We start from the raw sequence: 14,368 nt of genomic DNA on the forward strand, positions 1-14,368 counted from the left end.
GCTGTACATCAGCTATAAGTCTGCATTATGTTGTTTCTCCACAAGAATATATGTATATATATACACACACAGTGGTACCTCGGGTTACATATGATTCACGTTACATATGCTTCAGGTTACAGACTCCGCTAATCCAGAAATAGTGCTTCAGGTTAAGAACTTTGCTTCAGGATGAGAACAGAAATCATGCTCCAGCGGCACGGTGGCAGCAGGAGGCCCCATTAGCTAAAGTGGTGCTTCAGGTTAAGAACAGTTTCAGGTTAAGAACGGATCTCCAGAACGAATTAAGTACTTAAACTGAGGTATCACTGTATATATGGGCAAGCATGTCCTGTGTCTCCAGAGAAGGTAGACTGACTTTTCCCCATGGGATTTCTTCAACAGTGCTAATAACTTCCGGACCCTGCTTTGTATCACAGTGCTTCTCAGGAAGGAGTAAAGCTCAGATATGACAGACAGGTTCAAGCTTGTCAGCATATCAATGTTTTTGATGTGCATGTCTGCTTATCCTCTTAGGGTTTACTCCTTTGTGTTTTGTGTGGCTGGAGTGCTTTAATATTGGAAGAATGCAATCAACGAACCCTTGCCAGCTTTTACTCATCTTTCTCTCACCTACCAGGATGACTGATATATCACCCAGCCAACAAATTATCATTATCATTGTTATATCATATTTAGATATCCCCAGGTATCTAGGAATGAAGAAATGAAATGTTGTCTCATTTTTCATAGATTTAATCCACTATCCAATATTTCTGTTTAGACAAGAAAGTAAAAAAAAAGAGAGAGACGTCTTAGAATTATCTACTTTCCCCCCTCAAAACAATAACAGTTTCAAAGAAGTATAAAACCTCACTTTTACGGAATCAAAAGTATTGTGATTCACTTAGAACAGTGCTTTTCAATTTTCCATTAACTCTGTTCACATTGGCTGACCATGGAACATTAGCGTCTCCTAGAAGATCCTAGGACATCTTCTAAGATGCAGAGAAATCACATGAAGCACTGGCAAAGCATATGGGTTTATCGTCACCCCATGTGAACAGGGAGCACACTCTGGAATAGACCCAGCAAGCTCTGTGGCTCTACATTGATAGGGAGATCAGGATTTGCCTTATATGTCTGGTTTTCTCATTGAGCACCCCACGGTAACTTGCATGCCCAGGTGCATGATGCCTGCAGCCTGGTGAGGCACCAACCATAGACACAGGACATTTGTATTCGGTCGAAATTGGCTACAACTTTATTGACTACAGATGTTAGTAGAGATCCCACAACAATTTCTGCTGTAAGGGAGAGAACCTCCAGATGCGGTCCTCTCTTTATACCACAAAGGTGGAGTCGGCTTCGGCCGGGTCAGCCTCACCCCAGCTGTGCCCTGGTTGGCCTGTTCCAACGGGCCTTTGGCATCAAGCCAGCATGGCCCCCAACAGTTGTGAGGAGAAGAAAATATGCTTCTTGGAGCTGGGCCATGAATGCACCAAGGCAACAAACACTGCTTCTCTGGAGCACCAGGTAAACGGGAATGTCCAAGGAACCCAGAGTTTTCTAGAAGACACTTTGAAAAGCACTAATATAGAACCACCAGTGGTTGCCAGAAAAAAATATTCCTTGGTTTGGAAGTACACATTCTGGTGACTTTTTTAATGGGTTCCGATACATACATTGTAACAGCTTGTAATGCTTTCTTCTGAGGTCAATATTGGGGAAGTCTGTAGTTCCGGAAAAAATGACATTTAGCACTATCCTGGCAGCCAGCACATAGCTGCAGTGTAGTTTGAAAGGTGGGTCCAGTTCTTCTCACCCAACTGTTGATCAGCTAAGAAGGAGGAGCAGTGATCAGATAAGAAGGATCTACACATGTTTCCCCTAGCATGTGGTTTTCAACATAAGGAGCACAGGATGAAGTCATTGAAATGTAGAAGCTGAGCTACAGAAACTTATGAAGGGGAGTCTCATTGATTCAGGAAATGTCACGACAAAGAGTAGCCAATCTTAATTTTAAAATTATTATGTGAATAAATCCTATTAAATTGTCTGGAAGATAATAATAGGGGTGCCTCATATTTGCAATCCAAGTTGTGAGTTGTCCTTCTGAATGCTGGATGGTATCCACATTTTGAGGCTCCTGTCTGCTCCCAAAATGTCCCCCCCCCCCAGGTTTCCCGCAGAAGCGTCACTTGATCTGCAACTATATTTTCAGGTTGGTGCTTGGCTACTTTATCGTACTGATCTGGAGGACAGGATTAAAATAACTGTTCTGCACATACACATGCCATCACCATTGGCAAAGGAGGGGTTTTTTCCCCCTTGCAAGTGAAAATCTGTTCCAAATGGACCTCCATTTGTGACGGATCTGGTTCTTTTTACGCGGGCAGATTGTTGCAAGGGTTTCCCCTCCCCAAAAATTATGATAGGCAGCTTCCAGTTAAGGGATCCAGTTGCTTGGAGAGTGTCTTTACTGCCAATAACTTTCCTCAGTCCAGCTTGGGGTGGGGGCAGGAAGAGAAAGAAGAGAAGAGCTTTAGTTTCTCAAAGCCAGAACTTAAGAAAAGCTTGTGAACTATCCTTAGAATGCAAAGAGGTAGATTTGCAAGCATGCAATCTAGCATGTTGGGATGATTTTAGTGAGAAGTTCCAGAAAATAGCCTTTTAAAAACCAATAAAGGCAAATGTAAAAACATATGGAATTTTACTAGAGAATAAGAAAGGGAGGGGGGAAAGGAAGGAAATGGAAAGGCATCAAAATTGCACTTGCATAGACTTGCAAATGAGAAACAAAGCTCAGTTTAAATTAGCAACTTACAATTTCCTTGCTTAAGCAGAGTCTTGGATTTCAGAGCATGTACAGATGTCCTGCCAGACGGGATATTCTGAAAGACAGCAACTTTGGAGTCCTGATTAGATAAGGAATATAAAATACTAAGTGATGCTTCACTATTATATGAGGATCCTAGACTGATAAAAGCTGCCCCTCTGTGACACCACTATCCAAATCCCTGGAAGACTTCATGCCACCCACACTTCTCATATTTTACTCAAAGAGGCTGGCAAATCAGGTACTATGGTTGTCACAAACCACTTAGACTACATATGAAAGGCTGAGAGACAACACACAACACCAACACATTTTGCAGGCAATTGTCTTTGTTTGATCCTACCAAAGGAATTACACAGCTTCCTATAGTGCCAACTCAACAAGCTTCAATTTGCTTGTAAATAAAATAAAATAAAATCCATTTTTTCCTTACGATCAATTTTATAGTATTCCCAAGTAATGGGTACTGTTGGATTTAAGAAGTTGGGGGCAGGGGAGGAGAAACAAAGTGTAAAAGTATTGAATATGTTGATCCTGGACCTTATTGAATTAACTTAAATCACGATGAAATTGTATTTTTGTCTTTCAAAAAAAATATTTCCGAGTCAGATTTCAGTGCAGCAAAAGAGATCTGCGCATGGAAACTGGCTTCTGCATATGGGCCACTGTTCTAAATTAGATCCATGCACGCAAAGGGGTACACATTGGACACTTCTGCACACCATACACTCTGCCAAACAAATGGTTGGCAGTATTAGGGACAGTGGCTTGGATCCAGAATTCCTGTGAGTGAAGCTAAACTCATGGGGCACTCTCGCTAGGAAAGAAGGAAGGAGCTGATATTGATTCCTCTATCCTCCTTGCAGTCCCATGAAAATATGCTCTGGAGAATTGCATGATGCTGCAGCCAGGAGGGGGAATCTGCCAGAATTTCCTCTACAGGATTTCAATCCGTTCCATGAATCCAATGAGTCCATCGATTTTTGGAAATGCAACTCTGGAGCTAATCCAGTGTCAATGATACAGGAATGAGGAAATGTTTCCCTTTCTCTCCTTCTTCTCCAACACATGATCAGTATTTTCTCTCTAGCATGAAAGTTGTGCTTAGATCTGTGCATGCAGCCTGATCCTGAGGCAGAGAGTCTCAAAGTCTAGAAAACTCATATTATTCATAATGTTGATTTTTAACTTCTCTTCTACCTTCATGCCTTTCTTTCAAGTTGTTTCCCTCTGGAGAAATGTAATGTTGCCTCTGCTATTTCCTGAATTAACACATTATTATTAACGTCACAGACGTCTATGGAACAACTTGTTCTTACTTTTACACACTCGCTACAGAAATGATGTTGGAATTAAATTCTAAATGTGTCACTTCATCAATTAAAAGGGACACAGTGGGCAAAAAAACCAAGTTGTGGTTCAGAGCTTGAACATGTGCTTCCCTGAATTTTCAAACAGCTGTTAGCATTTTCATCTGTCTTCATGACTGGCTGGTGTGAATTCAGCTTCACTAGCTAAATGCATTCTCTGAATAGATAGAAATCTATAGCTGGTTCTTAAGGTTGCCACCTTGCAGCCTGGATAGGTTAAACCCTTCCATGTTGTGCATGGAATAGCCACATATTGCAAGCTTGTTAAGTATCTTTGTTACCATGAACATTTCTAAAAGCTGTCTAAAATGTATAAATAAAAGTAAATAAAAACTAGAGGGCTCCAAAAAGTGGGTTGATTCTTCTCAGACCCATACGGAGGACTATAGCTTCATATTGGGTCTGAATCAGAACCTCACTTGTCTCCCCATTGACTATTAGAGGAAATCAGCACATAGTTTTGGACTTTTTGCTTTGTGGCAAAACTGACTGAAATTTGCATGCTTAATATTCCCTTCCAAGTGGATGATGCATGTCACATGTCAGACAAATAGGTGCAGAGGGGGTTGCTTGCGTATGTGCAAGTAGCCCTTGAATTTTGAAGGTTTTTGGGTTTTTTAGGTAAATGCTATTATAAATATTTTGTCATAATTTGATGAATTTTGTAGGCACAGTAGCCTTTTACATGTACAGGGATACTGTCAAATTTCAGATGGATAGGTGCAAAAGGTGTTGTGCTAGATGCCTTTGAATTGGATTGGGGGTTACGAAAACCAGATCTGTCTCATTTCTGTTTAATGGATCACAATACTATCTATTTGGAAACTGAGTGAGCCAAACCTTTTTGGAGGTGGTATAGTTCTGTTATAGAACTGTTCTGTCTTCATTTACATTTGAAGAATTTGAAAGCAGACTTGTGTGAAAATTCAGTTTAACACTTTCAGGTTAAACTGTCAAGTTAACAAGTTGTAGGGTTTCTCAGGCATTTTAAAGCCTTTATTGATTTTAAAAGGCAGAATTCTGTAGTAACTCTAGAACTCTCCTGACGACTCCCTCCAAGCCTGGTTAGGAGTGAAGAAAGCTTAAAAGATTTATTTTGTAACTGATCTTCAGATTATGAGTCATTTTAATTGGCTGCATTTTAAGCAAAGGTCCCATCATGCTTCTGATGTTACAGGCAGTGCAATGTAACCTAGGGACCTCTGCATCCAATACCAACAATATTTCACATTGTTCTCAGTGGCCCCTGAATGCTCTTGTGTACTTGCAGTTCCACAGAGACCCTACAGCAGTATCTTTTGCTAGCCTTTACCACTAAATAAATGTCGAAGGAAGAGGATAGTCAGGATGATGAGGGCTCGTGGTAGGAGCCGGGCATTTTGGGGTCCATTCAGACTCACGTGCAAATTTCAAAGGATCAACAATTTGAAACAGGCTAGAGAGAGAGATTTGTGACATTTAGGATACAAATGCTTGAATGAAATGCAGTACCATTACTTGTTGTTGTTGTTCTTTAGTTGTTTAGTCGTGTCCGACTCTTCGTGACCCCGTGGACCAGAGCACGCCAGGCACTCCTGTCTTCCACTGCCTCCCGCAGTTTGGTCAAACTCATGCTGGTAGCTTCGAGAACACCATCCAACCATCTCGTCTTCTGTCGTCCCATTCTCCTTGTGCCCTCCATCTTTCCCAACATCTGGGTCTTTTCCAGGGAGTCTTCTCTTCTCATGAGGTGGCCAAAGTATTGGAGCCTCAGCTTCACAATCTGTCCTTCCAGTGAGCACTCAGGGCTGATTTCCTTCAGAATGGATAGGTTTGATCTTCTTGCAGTCCATGGGACTCTCAAGAGTCTCCTCCAGCACCATAATTCAAAAGCATCAATTCTTCGGCGATCAGCCTTCTTTATGGTCCAGCTCTCACTTCCATACATCACTACTGGTAGTGCCATTACTACCGGGAGCTAAAACTTTGCAGCAGAATATAAAGACAGGGACACTGTGTGTGATGATGGCTTTTGTTATACATACCTTGGAATCATGCGACTTGGGATATCATACCATTACTATTAATCTACAATTTGATCCCACAGCCATAAGAAAGTAATCTACAACTGGCTGTAACTGGAGATTTTTCGACAGCAGCAGTAATTGGAGCTGACATGTATGTTTTCTGTTTTTGAAAAGGATGGCAAAAGAAATGCAGAGAGGGTAAACAAAGAAAAACAAAACAGTCTGATACATTTGGAATTGACAACTACTAGTAAGTTGAGAAACCCACTTCCTGGATTTATTTCACTACTTGGAAGAATCAGCATAAGTAAGCCAATGCTTATAGTCCCCACCTCCAAAGGCCAGATCCCCGTCTCCCCAACTCCCACCTTACAAATTTGTTTTCCTACTTTTCAAACCATTTAACACCTGAGAATTTATAGTAGAAGAAAACAATTTTCCATCTGTATTTTAACTTGTCAATCTGTATTTTGCTTACCTTTAAGTGAATAGACACAGACCTCATTTTAATAATTGCCTGCATATTAATTTCCATTTATACTCAATTATGGCAAGGCAATGTATGCCAACAGAATAAAAATTACAATCAAGTCATTAGAATATTTCAAAGTAATACAACATACGTTGAATCTTAAACCATCCAGCATTGTATATCTAGGCAACTGATTCAGGATCAATTAAGCATGTAAAAATGATGTAATGAGCATCTTCATTGAAGACTAAAAATTAAGGTGCAATAAAGGTAAAACTGCAGGGCTTACAGTAGCTTCTTTCTTTGATTGAGGGTTGCGGTGCACAGAGGCTATATCATGAAGAACGTTTATTTGGCTTGTTCCAGTAGTAGATAGGTAGCCGTGTTGGTCTGCCATAGTCAAAATAAAAAAAATCCTTCCAGTAGCACCTTAAAGACCAACTAAGTTAGTTCTTGGTATGAGCTTTCGTGTGCATGCACACTTCTTCAGATATCTGAAGAAGTGTGCATGCACACGAAAGCTCATACCAAGAACTAACTTAGTTGGTCTTTAAGGTGCTACTGGAAGGAATATTTGGCTTGTTGTTTATGTTAGCACACATTCATCATGGAAGTTATTGGTGTCTTTCTGCCCTGTAGCCTAACAAACCTCTATAAGATGGGAGCTTAGTGTTCACATTGGATGTATTTTACATGTAGGTAATTGAGTCTGAGAGAGAACAACTTGTTCAAAGTCACTTGGGCTGAATCTGGCTGTAAATAACAGATCACTGAAGTAGTTCCATCATGCTTCTATTCCAGCAAAACAGTTTCATGGATTGTCTTCAAGACTGCTGCATTAGATAAGTCAGGAGCACAGATCCTTGGAGCAGGGGCAGACTTTGGCACCCTGTGTGACACAAAAATCCAGAGTTTCCTGCCTCTCGCCTTCTATTGTTCATCATTGTTGTGGCACCTCCTGCAGCACTTCCTCTCAGCTTGGCCTAGTGCAGGCAAACCTGTCACACTACCCTAAAACCATCTCTGCATTTAGGATGGTTTATAGTGGCATGGTGAAAAAGTAAGGCCAGCCATCTGGCACTGAGGAAGGTATTAAACACAGTAACCAAGCCCACAGGGCAGATGTTAGAATGAAAATAGATAATTTATGGTGCTAGTAACCCCAGGACATGTGTAGCTATCATAGGATAACAAGACCCTAAGGAATTATGAAATACAAGGAAAGAGACAGGAGATATATATACACACAAATCCAGTAATCATATTTACCTTACTTTTCACGCCAGCAATGATCTCATAGACTGTAGGGTTGTTAACTGTACAACACTAGGTCCTATTTAAATGAATGGGGACTTCTTCGCAAATTTCAGTACTCCTAGATCAACTCATAAGAGGTGAAGACAAATAAAACAGGGGAAAGAATTAGATGTCCTGTATTTAACAATACTGTAGAAACTATTTTCGTATGTGTAAACTAAAGGATTGCTCATGAAGGACCGTATTTATTTTCTCTCTCCATTTATTGCCACCCTTTGGGTTCCTGGGGAGGAAAGAGAGATCCTGTCCCCATCAGGATATCCCATTTTTTACATGCTCTAGTGTGAGAACATTGTCGGTGAATCGAAGTGGATTTTATCACTAGAATCCCCTAGTTACTCCATTTCCCCATTTTTGTTTGTTAAGCTATTTGGATTATGATGGCGATTTCAACATAACATTAAGGATTCTAATATGCGAAATCCTGTACAAATATTATTGTCCATATCCTGTGGAAAACAAACATTTATTTGGCAAACTGCCCCCCCCCGAACCATGTAGAATGGCATTCCTTTTATACCTCTGTTGACAGATTTCTGAATTAATTGTGCTGTTGAATGAGTAGGAGTGACTTGTTTGCCTCTTTTAAATATTGACATTAGGCTTCTGGTTCACCTGTAATATCTTCTATTCATGCCCATGGTGCTATGGCACAGCCTCAATTTTGTTCATTTAGTTCCTCAAAGAAATTCCTGCCTTATTTGTACTCTCCCATTTCTAAAAATAAAAAAATAAAAAAAAAAGCCACTGGGCAGGAACGAGAGAGCGAAAGGCAGTTATTCAAAGCCAAGGGGGCTTTGAGTTTCTGTGTCTTAAATATCACCTCCAGCCCCAAATACCAACCTCATACCACCTTTGAAAATGAGGGGACTTTGAAAAGCAGTTTGTGGCATGGCAGCCAGGGAAGTCAGCTGTTCAAAGACGGAGACCCAAAAATCCCAGTGGGTATACCCAACCAATAGGCATGTTGATTCTAACCACTGCTACAATTTTGAAATACTGAAACAACTAGTGAACAATGTTTCACAAAAGAAAAGGGTCTTCTAGAAACTCATTTTAAAAAAATGTAATATGAGTTCAGCCCAAACACATTTCTCATTTAAACTTACCCACTAAAGAGCCATCAGAAAATGCAGTTATTGTTTTATATGTGCTCCCTGGTTCAAACAGAAATGTTCTAGCTGAGTTGTCAACAGCAAAGATAGCCAGTGCTGAATCTCCAGAAGAAGTGAAATGAATGGATTTCAGATAAAAATCACAAATGTTGACAATGGCAGCTGAGTCAATTATGCCATGAATAATGAAATCAATACATAGAACTGGTGTGCATGTAACACTTAGCTTAGGACAAACAGATCAGCATGAGGGTTCCTGAAAAGGCTCATGGACTCTCCATTCTTTCTGTAATTCTTCCTCTTCTGTGCTAAGCCATGGTTTGGCTTTGTTTGTCAATCTGGACTTTTGGTTTGTGCACATTGATTGACCGGAGAGCTGCACAGCAAAATTCAGATTTGATAGATCACCGTTTTTCGTTCACTTATTGTTTCGCAAAGTGCAGATTAAGTGGGTTCCCCTTAAAATGCCAACTGAATCATCCCTAGCTGTGTGACTTGGGAGCGCCCATGGACAGGAACTTGCCAGCAATTCCTGGGAGTATAATATCTCAAAGTGCTGCTATCAACATGGAATATTTCCTCCTGACTATTACAGTTCTATAACTGGAGAGGGCAGGTGACAAATTAAGTCTTCTGCACAACTGCTTGCAGGCAAGACTGAGAGACAGCTTTGACAGCATCAAGGGAAATAAGTTGTGATTTGGTGAGTTGGCTCAAGTCCCATTTTCTTGTCAATATTTTCAACAAACTAGCTTTATTCAGCTTCGTACTCCCCAAGCTAGCTGGCCACACACACCTTCTTAGGATATACTTAAACACTCTTTTCCTCTAGTTGACATCACTTCTTAAAGATGCTTTGATTTCCATGACAGCAGGGATGGCGAACCCCTGGCCATTCAGATATTACTGAAATTTTTCCATGCATCCATGTATTTGCACCTCTTCTGAAACGTTAAGTGCGCATCGCTTTAAAAAACAAAAACTCATAAAGTCTGAATGCACCACAAATCTAACCTCTCTTTCTTCTGCTACAATATTGCATCATAGTTGTTCTATTCATCTAGGCTATTTCCTTAGCTGTCCTCCTTTATTCGAGAGGAGATTATGGAAATCAGGAAATTAACTTGAGCAGCCTTTTGCCTCCTTTCTTTTCAAAAGTGATCTAATTAATCAAATTAAAAACTGTTGTTTTGGAACCCATCTGTCAGTTTGGTACCTTTCCAAACTATCTGAGTAGATCAGTTGGTTTAACAGAATCTCTGGAATTCAAACTTACTCTTTTATGCTGTTGCCACATGTTCATTTGGTTAAAAAACACGTCAGGAAAAAAAATCCCAAAAGGCAATGAGCTAGCTGTCTGTACCTTTCATGCATAGTCATAGTAATTTATTCAGAGAACTAGGGAAGAATGTTTCTTAGCTCTGTGGAGATATGGAAAGGAGGAAGAAAAACTGCCTTCCTTGAAAATATATATACATCTTACATCTCACAGCATGTTCCCCATAAACAACTACTGTGTGTCTCCTCCCATTTCATAGCGTTGAACTTCGGCATGTTCTTTTATTCTCTGTTGCTCTGTTGCTTCTCTGGATAAAATGTGTTTCCTGTAAATAAGAACATTTTTTTGGTTGACTAATATGTTGGAGGAGCCACATCTGTGTATATCATTTCAGGCCATAGGAACAGCAGTTGGCCTGCTGGATATCAAGACTTGAAACAATACGCTTAAAGGCTGTCATTGAAATAGCAATGATTTGAAAAACATTCTCCATTCCTCTAGAAACTGCTTAATTATACATGCTTTCAGGAGAGGCCCTTTCTGTTATAAGACAGTAAGACAGCTCGAGAAAGACAGCCAGGAGCAGCCCAGGTCAAGCCATTTTGCTGTCTGAGGTGGACAAGATGGCACTCCACACCTTCCATTCCACATACTAGACAGGCTGTTGAATCTTAGGCCCCATTTGCCCTATACATTGAAGAAGGTGGTGTCATGCATGACTTCCCCCAAAGAATCATGGGAGTTTTAGTTTGTAAAGGGTGCTGAGAGTTATGAGGAGACCTCTATTCCATCCACAGAGCTACAATTCTTAGAGTTCCTTAGCAAGGCAGATTGAATGTTAAACAGATTGAATGAGTATTGAACTGCCTTGGGGGAAAGGAGGAATATAAATATGACAACAAGAAGGAGGAGGAGGAGAGGAAGAAGCTCTCTGAGTGGAATAGGGACTACCCAGCAATTCTCTATGAGTCTCTCAACCCTTAACAAACTGCAGTCCCAGGATTCTTTGGGAGAAGCCATGACTATTTAAAATGTTGCCATTCCATTTCAAATGTATGGCATAGATGGGGCCTTACTTCAGTGCTGGCGAGAGGACATTGATCCTCACTGCACCTACAGACAGCAGGTTATCTTAGGAGGGGCAGGCCAGGCTATGTGGCACACACAGCTCTGTTCTCTACCAGTTCTGGACCCCTGTCCCCTGGCATCTGTCATGGGAGGAGACTTAGTAACAGTATGGCTGGCCCTGGAGATAGTCGTAATGGGTGGGATGTGTGGTAGGTTTTATAGATGAAATTGGAAACAATTGTAAATGCTTTCCTAAGTGTTTCACTAACCTTTACTAAATGGTGATGCCAGAAGTTAGCCTCAATATGTAGCACTGCCTGTTCGGGCAAAGAAACTGGCATAAGTGAACACAATCAGTAGAAAGGTAGAGATGTTGTAGGAGAGTCTCTTATATCAAAGTTACTGGGGAAATATGATGAACTGCTGAGATGTCCCTTCCAGCAGGTTATTGCTGTGGACTATTAAGTCTCCACAGGAATCTGTTCTAGAGCAAGGTGCAAGGTTCAAGTCTTTCCCCAAGTAAGGTTTGAAATTCCTTTTATCCCCTGAATCTGCTCTTATTCCTTTCTTTTCCAACCTTTTCCAGACTGTCCCTATTCTATTCCCCACTTTTTCTGGTTGTCGATCACATTTTCTTTTGACTTTATGCTTCCTTATGATCACCACATCCATTGTTCTCACCATTGACTGTAGCACAGATACCATTCATGTTGCTTCACTCCTGTTCCTGTTGCAACCACCAGCTGAACAGTCTACTCTGTATATCTTTCTTCTTCTGGGACCTGAGGTGATGGGGTCTGAGCCAGGAAAACACTCTCCTGTGCCTTTCCTTTCAGATGCAACTTAATCATGAGGGAACATTTTAATGAACTCTTCTCCATGAGCCATTTGCAACTACAGAATCTGCACATCCTGGTCTTCCATACTGACCTAGGCACTGTTGCTTGCAGTGCTGTTGTAACATTCCTGTGGGGCAGAACATCATGCCTTGTGGCATTGCACTGGCACAGATGTTGGTTCACCCCATACAGGTCTTTTCTTTTCTGGGGCAGCAAGTCTTGGCAAACATTGTGAGAAATGGTTCCTGTACTTACAACAAGCACAGGCCTGCTTGGAAGAGAAGCTTAACAATGTCTATAGAGACAAGGTTGGATTTTATGAAAAGCTATCTCTGTTTCAGGGATGTAGAAATTGTGGCCCTGCAGATGTTCCAGTACTGAGTGAGAATATCTGAGGAGGGATCCTCACCCACTCAGGTGAATATGCTTAGAATCTTCCCCATGGCCAGGAACCCTGCATTACCAGGGTTCATGGTCATGGGAAGTCTTCTAAGTCAATGCAGCTGTATCTGCTTGGAATCCCTCTTCAGACCTTTCCATTCAGTGAAGGAAGGTCAGGTGGAGTAGAAGAGGACATTAGGGACAGCACCTGTACTATCCAGTGCCCCTTAGGTTTGTGACTCCAGAAGTTGTCTCACCAAAATGAGACAGTTACAAAACTTAGCAGTGAATCCCCCCTAACAAAAAGTGTGAATGTTGCATGTTAACTGATGCAAAACAGGCTTCCCAATGAATCATGTTTAAATGGAGCAAGTCACTGCTTGGCGGTAGTAAACTTTATGGCTCCTTCAATAGGAATAGACATTGCCTCAAGAAAAATCTGGCTCCTGGTGAGTAAGAAGCAAAGAAGCAGTAGCCAGTTAAGCAAAATAAATGTGTGTGTCTTTTTCCAGTCTGGTACATTTCACTAGCTCAGTCAATGAATATAGTATTGGGGTAAGCTAAGGTAATGAATCTTCTGGAGAAAGGTTTTTTAAAAATAAAAATCATAATAATCTTTACTTACAAAGAAAAACACTGATCTGTCACCTTCACTGATGTGTCCTTAGTTTAGGGCATCTTTTAATAATTATCTCTATTCCCTCCCCTACCTCAGCCACCAGAAATTAGATTATTTTGATCACTATTTCTCCATGTCTCTTTACTATAACGCAATAGTTGTAATGGGCAATGACTTATTTATTTATTTATTTATTTATTTATTTGCTATCATTTTCATATATATTTTTATATATTTATTTATTGAATTTATATACCACCCTATACCCACAGGTCTCAGGGAGGTTCACAGAATAAAATCAGAATATAAAATCACAAAATACATACCGTATTGGCTCATATATAAGCCGCACTCCCCCCCCCCCCAATTCCAACTGTGGAAAGTTAAAGTGAGGCTTATATTCATGACCTTATACCGCTGGCAAAGTGGCATGCCCCCCCCCCCGGAAGCAGCCCAGGAGCACGGGGGAATGGTACCCATACTTGGGTATTGGCCCAGGAGCACGGGGGAATGGTACCCATACTTGGGTATTGTCTCCCCTCCCCCATGAATTTTAAAGGTGCAGCTTATTTGCAGGTGCAGTTTATATTCGGGCCAATACGGTAATCAAAATAAAACAACAACCCAGTAACCCCTTCCATAACACATTTTTAAAAAGCCTTGCCCCTTTAGTTTACTCAAGAACAGTGCTTAAGACTGCAGTTCTATACACACATACCTGGAGCAAGTCCCATTGAATTCAGTGAGGTTTATTTCTAATCAGACACACACTGAATTGTAAAGAAAGCAGTTTGTTTCTGTGACCAAACCATCAAGCGACCGGTAGAGCTGGATTCTGTCTTTTTTTTGCAGGACTCCACAGGTTCACAATATCTGCCATCTGTAAGAAATGGTTCTTAATAGGAACATTATATTAAAAGTCAATATTATATTGTACTCTAAAGAGCCACTTCAGTGTTTTTGAGAACCAGTGCAATCTCTCAGGCAGCAGACTCAGGTTTCCATCTTCATTATTCTGGCATTCTGGCCAAACCACAATGAAGCCTAGCTATGTCAACGATTGCATAAAAACAGGTACTTAACT

The 14,368-nt window shown here is 40.8% G+C and overlaps 1 long non-coding RNA gene across 1 annotated transcript; it reads right to left on the reverse strand.

The window, feature by feature from the left end:
- Nucleotides 1-1,220: 1,220 nt before the first annotated feature.
- LOC308588630 lies at nt 1,221-14,160 on the reverse strand. Its single transcript, XR_014008839.1, has 4 exons — nt 13,999-14,160; nt 7,936-8,041; nt 2,807-2,887; nt 1,221-2,486 (listed from the first exon to the last, which is right to left on the reverse strand). It is a non-coding gene; the product is annotated as an uncharacterized lncRNA (long non-coding RNA).
- Between the last annotated feature and the right edge of the window lie 208 nt (nt 14,161-14,368).

The sequence above is a fragment of the Podarcis bocagei genome, assembly GCF_964188305.1.
Source record: "Podarcis bocagei genome assembly, chromosome: 6".
Classification (NCBI taxonomy): Eukaryota; Metazoa; Chordata; class Lepidosauria; order Squamata; family Lacertidae; genus Podarcis; species Podarcis bocagei.